General features: G+C 41.5%; 1 long non-coding RNA gene across 1 annotated transcript in view; it reads left to right on the top strand.

The window, feature by feature from the left end:
* Window positions 1-464: 464 nt before the first annotated feature.
* The window catches only part of LOC141983774 (uncharacterized), a 92,356-nt gene continuing 83,554 nt past the window's right edge, over window positions 465-9,266 (top strand). Inside the window, exon 1 of the long non-coding RNA XR_012638506.1 lies at window positions 465-523. This is a non-coding gene — a long non-coding RNA (uncharacterized LOC141983774). The remainder of the gene's footprint in view (window positions 524-9,266) is intronic.

The raw sequence follows: 9,266 nt of genomic DNA, 5'->3' as shown, positions 1-9,266 counted from the left end.
TTTATTTGAGCATAAGCTTTCATGAGCTACAACTGACTTCATCGGATGCATTCAGTGGAAAATACAGTGGGGAGATTTATATACATAGAGAACATGAAACAATGGGTGTTACCATACACACTGTAACGAGAGTGATCAGGTAAGGTGAGCTATTACCAGCAGGAGAGCGGGTGGGGGGAGGGGGGGAACCTTTTGTAGTGATAATCAAGATGGGCCATTTCCAGCAGTTGACAAGAACATCTGAGGAACAGTCGGGGGGGGGGGGGGGGAATAAACATGGGGTGTCATAAATATAAAGGGAAGGATAAACCCCTTTAAAATCCCTCCTGGCCAGAGGAAAACTCCTCTCACCTGTAAAGGGTTAAGAAGCTAAAGGTAACCTCGCTGGCACCTGACCAAAATGACCAATGAGGAGACAAGATACTTGCAAAAGCTGGGAGGAGGGAGAGAAACAAAGGGTCTCTGTCTGTCTGTATGCTGCTTTTGTCGGGGATAGACCAGGAATGGAGTCTTAGAACTTTTAGTAAGTAATCTAGCTAGGTATGTGTTAGATTATGATTTCTTTTAATGGCTGAGAAAAGAATTGTGCTGAATAGAATAACTATTTCTGTCTATCTTTTTTGTAACTTAAGGTTTTGCCTAGAGGGATTCTCTATGTTTTGAATCTAATTATCCTGTAAGGTATCTACCATCCTGATTTTACAGAGGGGATTTCTTTACTTCTATTTACTCCTATTTCTATGAAAAGTCTTCTTGTAAGAAAACTGAATGCTTTTTCATTGTTCTCAGATCCAAGGGTTTGGGTCTGTGGTCACCTATGCAAATTGGTGAGGCTTTTTATTCAACATTTCCCAGGAAAGGGGGGGTGCAAGTGTTGGGAGGATTGTTCATTGTTCTTAAGATCCAAGGGTCTGGGTCTGTAGTCACCTAGGCAAATTGGTGAGGCTTTTTACCAAACCTTGTCCAGGAAGTGGGGTGCAAGGTTTTGGGAAGTATTTGGGGGGAAAGATGTTTCCAAACAGCTCTTCCCCAGTAACCAGTATTTGTTTGGTGGTGGTAGCGGCCAATCCAAGGACAAAGGGTGGAATATTTTGTACCTTGGGGAAGTTTTGACCTAAGCTGGTAAAGATAAGCTTAGGAGGTTTTCATGCAGGTCCCCACATCTGTACCCTAGCGTTCAGAGTGGGGGAGGAACCTTGACATGGGGAAATAGTTTTACTTTGTGTAATGACCGATCCACTCCCAGTCTTTATTCAAGCCTAAGTTAATTGTATCCAGTTTGCAAATTAATTCCAATTCAGCAGTCTCTCCTTGGAGTCTGTTTTTGAAGTCTTTTTGTTGAAGAATTGCCACTTTCATGTCTGTAATCGAGTGACCAAAGAGATTGAAGTGTTCTCCGACTGGTTTTTGAATATTATAATTCTTGACGTCTGATTTGTGTCCATTTATTCTTTTACGTAGAGACTGTCCAGTTTGGCCAATGTACATGGCAGAGGGGCATTGCTGGCACATGATGGCATATATCACACTGGTAGATGTGCAGGCGAATGAGCCTCTGACAGTGTGGCTGATGTGATTAGGCCCTATGATGGTGTCCCCTGAATAGATATGTGGACACAGTTGGCAATGGGCTTTTTTGCAAGGATAGGTTCCTGGGTTAGTGGTTCTGTTGTGTGGTGTGTGGTTGCTAGTGAGTATTTGCTTCAGGTTGGGGGGCTGTCTGTAAGTGCTGAACAGATTACAGTCTAAAATGGCAAAGACTAGGTTTACCATATTTCAGGTTCCCAAAAAGAGGACACTGCTGGAGGGGTTGGAGGCGGTGCTGCAGGGGGTACCTGCGGCTGGGGTACTCATTGGAGACAGGGGACAGTGTTTCAGTCCCTGTCATGGTGGCTTTTGAGCCACACAGAGCTCTTCTTCTGGTCTGGAAATGGTACTCAAAGCATCACAGCTAAATGCAAGATGGAACAGATTGTTTAGCATAAGCAGTTAGCACATATTCTTTGAGAAGTTAACAGGCCACTCTACCTTGAATAGTCCTTTAGTATATGTACTAACTACTTATGCTAAACAATCTGTTCTACCTTACATTTAGCTGTAAAATGCTGGGAGTACCTTTCCCAGACCTGAAGAAGAGCTCTGTGCGGCTCCAAAGCTTGTCTCTGTCACCAACAGAAGTTGGTCCAGTAAAAGATAATTCCTCACCCCCCTGGGACCAACACAGCTACAGCTACACTGCATACAACCACCACCTTAGTCAATCAACACCACTTCCTCCAGCATTTAGTGTTTTCTACTAACATCTCCTTTTCAAATGCTGATAAGGACCACTTCTGCTTAGGTTGTGAGATAGGACACAATCACTGGCCAAACTGGTATGTGTACTACTAATGGGTAAGCTTTTGTTATTCCAAAGTATGTAATTAAAAGTTCCACTGGGTTAGAAAATGCCTCTAGCAAAAGCCTACTTATCAGGTTTTATCATTTAGGTGTTAGGTGGTATCTAAGAAAACTTTTCTGATTATAATAAGATAAATCCTCCAGATTCTTTATGTTAATTTTTTAAATGGAAGGGAAATTTGGGACAAGTGATTATTAAAACAGGGAAACTCATCCAACCTCTCATAAGATTAGATAAGGAAGTCATTTTGCTTAGAGCGACAAATTTGAAATAGGCTTAATTTTCTTTCCCACTCCTGTGACTCTTTAGCAGTTTAGATAAAACAAGCAGTTAAAGCAGATAATGAGTATCAGATCTCAAGTTAATGCAGAGTAAATTGAATTCTGAAGTATCTCTTCTCTTCCCAACTTTGCTGCAGGTGCCAAGGTTCACTTTCTAAATCACTTCACTTATTTAGCAATATTGCAAAGGTCTCTAAATCAGTTAGAGTGTTGGAATCTAAATAAACTGCCTCCAGTTTGCCAGATTTTCAATCCCAAACAAGCTTGGAAGTACACTTCAGATTCACTCAGAAGGAAGCTGTTTTCTTGCTCTTGGTTATATAATTCTCATCATGTACCACAGTAACCGGTATTTCTTCCTAGGAGCCACTTACCATTTTCACCTTTCTGGTTAATGGGTGTACATACCCTAGGAAGCCAAGTTTACATTATCTGGCTGCACGGGTCCGAACAAAATCCTACTGAAGTCAGTACAAGTCTTTCCACTGACTCCATGGGCTTTGCATCAGGCCCATGAGGAGTACAATAGCTCAACACAGATATACTCAAATTCTTCCAGACCTTTGCATGCACACAGGGCTAAAGCATAGGCGTGGACTCTGTGTGTGCTTCGGGGCTCAAGCACCCACCTGGGAAAAAATTAGTGGGTGCTCAGCTCCCAGGAGCCAGAGCTTGAGCGTGGAATGTGATGAGTTCTGTGCTGCTCCCAGCTTCTGTCCTTGGGGCAGGGAGTTCCTTTATAAACAGAGGCAGGGTGATTAAGATAACAGAAGACTTGCCATTAAATTAAACTAAGGATCCTTAGATGATCCTGAAAGCATTCCCAGGCACTCCAGTTAAAAGATAGGAAACAAAGGGTAGGAATAAATGGTCCATTTTCAGAATGGAGAGAAGTAAATAGTGGTGTCCCCGGAGGGGCTTGTACTGGTCTGGGATCGGGTTGTTCAACACTATTCATAAATGATCTGCAAAAGGAGTAAACAGCGAGGTGGCAAAGTTTGCAGATGATACAAAATTACTCAAGATGGTTAAATCCAAAACAGACTGCAAAGAATTACAAAGGGGTCTCACAAAACTGGGTGATGGCAACAAAATGCCAACAACATGGCAGATTTCAGAGTAGCAGCCAGTGTTTGTCTGTATCCGCAAAAAGAAAAGAAGGACTTGTGGCACCTTAGAGACTAACAAATTTATTTGAGCATAAGCTTTCGTGAGCTACAGCTCACTTCATCAGATGCTGTTACAGTGTGTATGGTAACACCCATTGTTTCATGTTCTGTGTGTATATAAATCTCCCCACTGTATTTTCCAATGAATGCATCCGATGAAGTGAGCTGTAGCTCACGAACGCTTATGCTCAAATAAATTTGTTAGTCTCTAAGGTGCCACAAGTACTCCTTTTCTTTTAACATGGCAGATGAAATTCATTGTTAAATGCAAAGTAATACACATGGCAAAATATAATCCCAACTATACCTATAAATGATGGTGCCTATCAAGAAAGAGATCCTGGAGTCATGTGCAGTACTCTGGAAGCACTCTGTTTCCAAAGTATTGCAAATTGAATCCTTCTCACTGTGCCTGTATCATCCTGAACTCATTCTCCAGCTTCAGAAGACTAAAAAATTATCTCCAGTCATCAATGAGACAGATGCAACTGAATAATGTAGCTGTCCTTAATATGCATCAAAACAATATCAGGGAACCTAGACATAAATAAGATTGCTGACAGTTTCATCTAGAAAGCTACAGTGAGACATAATGTCTTTAAACTGGGACATTAGTGAAGACAGCTTTTAGGTGATTGCAATGATTTTAATAAACTGTAATTCAGGAGGATGTAATTATGTAGTTCATAACAATTGACTCATTATAAAAGTAGTAAAGATACCAATAATAGACACATATTCAATAGCTGGAATATGAAAGAAGTGTTTAAATATGCTGAAAATAGCCTCCCACCAAAACTGGCAGAGTGCCCCCTTCCCCGCAACACACATACACCTCTTCAAAAGCACCCACCAGCAAAAACAAAAGTCAGCATCTATGGGCCAAAGCATGGTAATTTTAGAAGTAGGTATACTGTACAGTACATACTTTCCTTGGAAAATTTGTGGTTTCATCCCCCACTGGTGAATCAATATTAATGTTTGGGGATTTTTGTGTTCTGATCACTTGCTCCTGCTTTTCACAGATCAAGTATCTGAAAAGCTGTCACTGAAACAAATTTCCCCTTCATAGCTGCCAAAGAACAGATTTATGCAAGCATCTAAAACTAAAATGTAGGTAAATTCTGCATATTGCTTCAGGCCCTAATTCAGGATATTGTTCATTAGTGCTAACCTATTGTATGGGGGCTAGGGGGTGTGAAAGGAATAGAACTGTGCTAGGAGTGAAGATTTCTGAAGATCTAGCCTATAGACAAAGATATGTTAATATATTACATGCTTTATAATTAGGCTCACTAGATTTCACAGCCTTCCTTCATACCAACAAGAAAATGACAAATATTAAAAACATTTTCAAATCAATATTAGCTACAAAGATACACACTCAAAGTTTAAGAAAAATAATTGGCTGTATCTTGTACATTGAAACTGTCGTGTCTGTCATATCTAATGACTGTTGCCAACTCTTCTAATTTTATTGTGACTCTCCTAATATTTGGTGTTTTACTTAAAGCTCCAGCTCCTGGAGGCATGTGGTTATGTGAGAATCTCGGCTTTCATTTAAAACATTTAAGATTCTAGCCCTCATGGTTGCTGAGAAAAGCTTGAAAAACACTATCACTTGTAGCTCAAAGAAGCAGAAGACAAACAAAAAGAATCCCAAAAATACTGTTTATTTCTCATGGTTTCTTGGAGCCTGACCAGTGCTGAATTTGTGCCAGGGCTAAGCCCCGGCACCTCTGGGCTTCCATGTCAGTTATAAAGTAAAAAAATATATATACTTGAGCACGAGCACTTAATTGCTTGAACCCCAGCACCTCTTTCATTACAAATTAAGCAGGGACTCATAGGAACCTAGAACAGCCAAAGGTAATCACACCTGCAGTCATCTAGCCTAGTAACCTCTCCCCAACAGTGATCAGCACCAGATGCCTCCACATAAAAGTCCATCCTCTTTTTGAATGATTCATGATTTGTGAGTGTTTGGGTTAGGTAATACCATGAGGGCCCAGTTGTAGGGTGAGCAGACATCATAATTTTATTGGGACTGTCCCAATGTTAGGGGCTTTGTCTTCTATAGGACCCTACTATCTCCGCCCTCCTCAATCCTGATTTTTCAAACCTTGCTGTTTGGCCACTCTAGCCAATTGTGACCTGCTGATCTGCTTGCAGAAGAGACGTGTTCCATGCACAGATCACATCCTTCCCAGATGGAAGTGTCAGTAAAGGCTAGCCTTTGCACCAGTGTCCTCCTCTCCCTGTGAATGCTGTGAAGGACTGGGGATCTGTGCAGAGGCAAGGGGCAATCAGTGGGTTGCCTCGGGGAATGAGTCAGCTAGGGCTGGGGTGGGAACACATAGCAAAGTTAAGAGCAGAAAGATAGTACAGCCCCACTCTGCATTGTCTTTCCATGTCCCACCCTCCTTGCAGTGGGTATCTCCCTAAAGGAGTTTCCTGGGGCAGTGGCCAATGAAGAAAGCCCCATTGGGGCAGGTCTTTGATATTCACAATTCAATGTTCAAGCTGTGTGACTGGATACCTAAGTCACATGGTCTTGTTTCTGCACCCTCACTGGATGACTGTAACTGATGAACAAGAGGAAGACATGGGGATCTGAGTCTCTCAGCGAGAGGGTGGGGGTATTGTACTCTAGTGAGAGGCAGCAGGAGATGAATAAGTCATGAGAATATTAGGAAACTGTCAACTTTTTAGTGTTCCTTAATACAAGTGCATTACATTCTGTATAGCTGCATGGATTCCATATTTTAAAATGCCTATATTCCTTCCTGGCAGAGGGGGAGAAAAAAGCAAAGCACCGTGCACACAATTTACTGGTAGTTTACAGAAGACTACCTTTAATTTTCTCTTGTCGCAGTCATCCGATGTAATTGCATTTGCATGAACAATCCTGCCTGGCACTGTCACATGTCTTTGTCCATCTTGTTTGATTAATTGCCTCAGTGTCAGGGTGTTAGCCAGGATTTGGGGCAAACTGTTCTCCTACTATGGTGTTAAGAAGCACAGTGTCCTCTGTGCTTATTATCTATAATCCACATTTTTGCAGGTATATTTTCAGTGCATTTATTGAATTTACCAGTCTCCAAATTTTTTGTGTTGCCTGCAGCATCCACCTTTAACCATCTTGCTCATTTTCAGATGGCTTCATATATTTTGTTTTTCTCTGCTTACCGCCTACCAGACTCATGAACAGAATTTAGGATACTAACGTGACTACTTGAAGTGTGAATGCACCAGGCTGACGTGAAAACACATGGTCATGTATAAGCATGAGAATTCATGTGAATACAAGCTACTACCATAACAAAACATGCAGACAAACAAAACTTCACTCTCTGAAATTAAATGTACAAATCCTTCATCAGGCAAGATGTGGTTAAAGAACAAATTCTGGGCTCATGCAGACCTGCCCTGTGTATCTGCGAGAAATGCCAATCTTGGAAGAAACCTTTAAAAACAGATTTCAGAGTAGCAGCCATGTTAGTCTGTATTCGCAAAAAGAAAAGGAGTACTTGTGGTACCTTAGAGACTAACAAATTTATTTGGGCATAAAGCTCACGAAAGCTTATGCTCAAATAAATTGGTTAGTCTCTAAGGTGCCACAAGTACTCCTTTTCTTTTTTTAAAAACAGAGATACTCATTTCAGAAGTCCCCAGCCTGGGGAGGTGGACAGACCTTGCATCCTCAGCTCCCAGAATGGAGCACAGCAGAGAGCCGAATAATTTTGGTTGCCTGTGAGCATAGAGTGGTAGGACAGATGGCTCAAGGTTCATAGAGGACACAGAAGCTGGTGTCATTCTTTATTTTTGTGAATTTAGGTTTTGTTTTTTGTTTTTTGCCTTGAGAAATGGAACTAGGAGATTGACCACGTGGCAAACACACCCCGAGAATATGAGCCCCCTGAGGAGAAAGTGGACCAACATAGGAAGTAGCTCAGGAAAGAAGCAAGAAGTCTGACTAGACAAGGGTAACCACGTGGTACAAGGGTCTGGACCTCAGGGTAGAGGGAAGGACTGGGTTCCCCTACAACCTCCCTGGGAATACTAGTGGGAAGTCCCCAAACACAGCAGGGCAGAAAGACTATTGGTCCAGGGCCATCAACCTAGTGTGAGATCCTTGGACTATTGGGGTGAAAACCTTGGTTTACTCTAAAAGGGGTGAGACCAAAGGTGACTGCCTGGAGGGCCTAGTCACAAGGCAGATGTGGATCAGCAGTGGACCTGGTTGGCAGGACTACACAGAAAAAAAAACTGCAATGCCACATCTGGCCAGTAGGATGTGCATTGGCTGGCAAGTCACTGATGAGCTCACATAAATGTTCACATAGTGAAGGAAAAAAGATGTGAACATTGTCAAACAAATTTCCTTTAGAATGTGACAGAACGTGGATTTTTCTGACAGAATGATTGTGGATTTTTTCTTTTGCTATTCACCCGACTATATCTATCCCAAATGACTGACTTTCTCTCTTATAGGGTCCATAACACCACACTAGGGAACATTAAGACATCTTATGCAACTTCATTTGCTCACTTATTATTTATTACTTTGATTGCAGTAACATCAAGGAGCTCCAGTCATGGATTAAGACCCCAACATGCTAGGTGCTGTGCAAACATAAGACAAAAAGATTGTCCTGCTCCCAAAGGGTTTGCAATGTAATTAAACTCACACATGCGCAACAGCATTCCACAATACTTGATGGATTCAAAACTTTGCTATTTTGTCAATAGTTTTCTTCTGCTTGGTGTTCCCTAGCAGAGTCAATTACAGCTAGAGATTTGAGATTCTTGAGGCTCCTGTCTCCACTTATTCCATAAGTGTGGGCAAAAAAATATTAAATTAATTTTGAAATGTTGAGAGCAATATTTGTAGGGGTGGGGCATCTGAGGAAGCCCTTGAGCAAATGTCCTCAAATTTCTCCTACAAACTCAATCCTGGGTCCTGACCCCACCTATCCATTTTCAGGCTGCTGTGACTTTTTGGGTTTTTTTTTTAGGGAGAATACGAAATGCAGCTCTTAACAGAAACTTAAACTGCAACCTCAGCCGTGGAATGACCAGAGGTTACTTCATCACGTTGTGTCAGTAAACAAGGCTGTTTTAGACTCTGAATGCCAAAGAGAGAGAGAGAGAGAGAGAGAGAGAGAGAGAGAGAGAGAGAGAGAGAGACAACCACACAAACAAAAAGAGCAATAATATATTTGTTGATGCAACAGTCAAACTCCAGAGTGTTCCTTAGTAATTTTGCCCACTTCAACGGTATAATATAAATTCAGGCAAAAATGTCCTGACAAAGTCTGTCAATGAACAGTAATAAAGGACCTATATCATCCTCATATATACGTCATCATAATGTGAAAGTTTAAGTCAACATGGATCCTACTCCCAGTAATC

This window comes from Natator depressus, chromosome 3, assembly GCF_965152275.1.
Source record: "Natator depressus isolate rNatDep1 chromosome 3, rNatDep2.hap1, whole genome shotgun sequence".
In the NCBI taxonomy this organism is placed as follows: Eukaryota; Metazoa; Chordata; order Testudines; family Cheloniidae; genus Natator; species Natator depressus.
The sequence above is the reverse complement of the archived record's forward strand: the minus strand, read 5'-3'. Positions and strand labels throughout refer to the sequence as shown.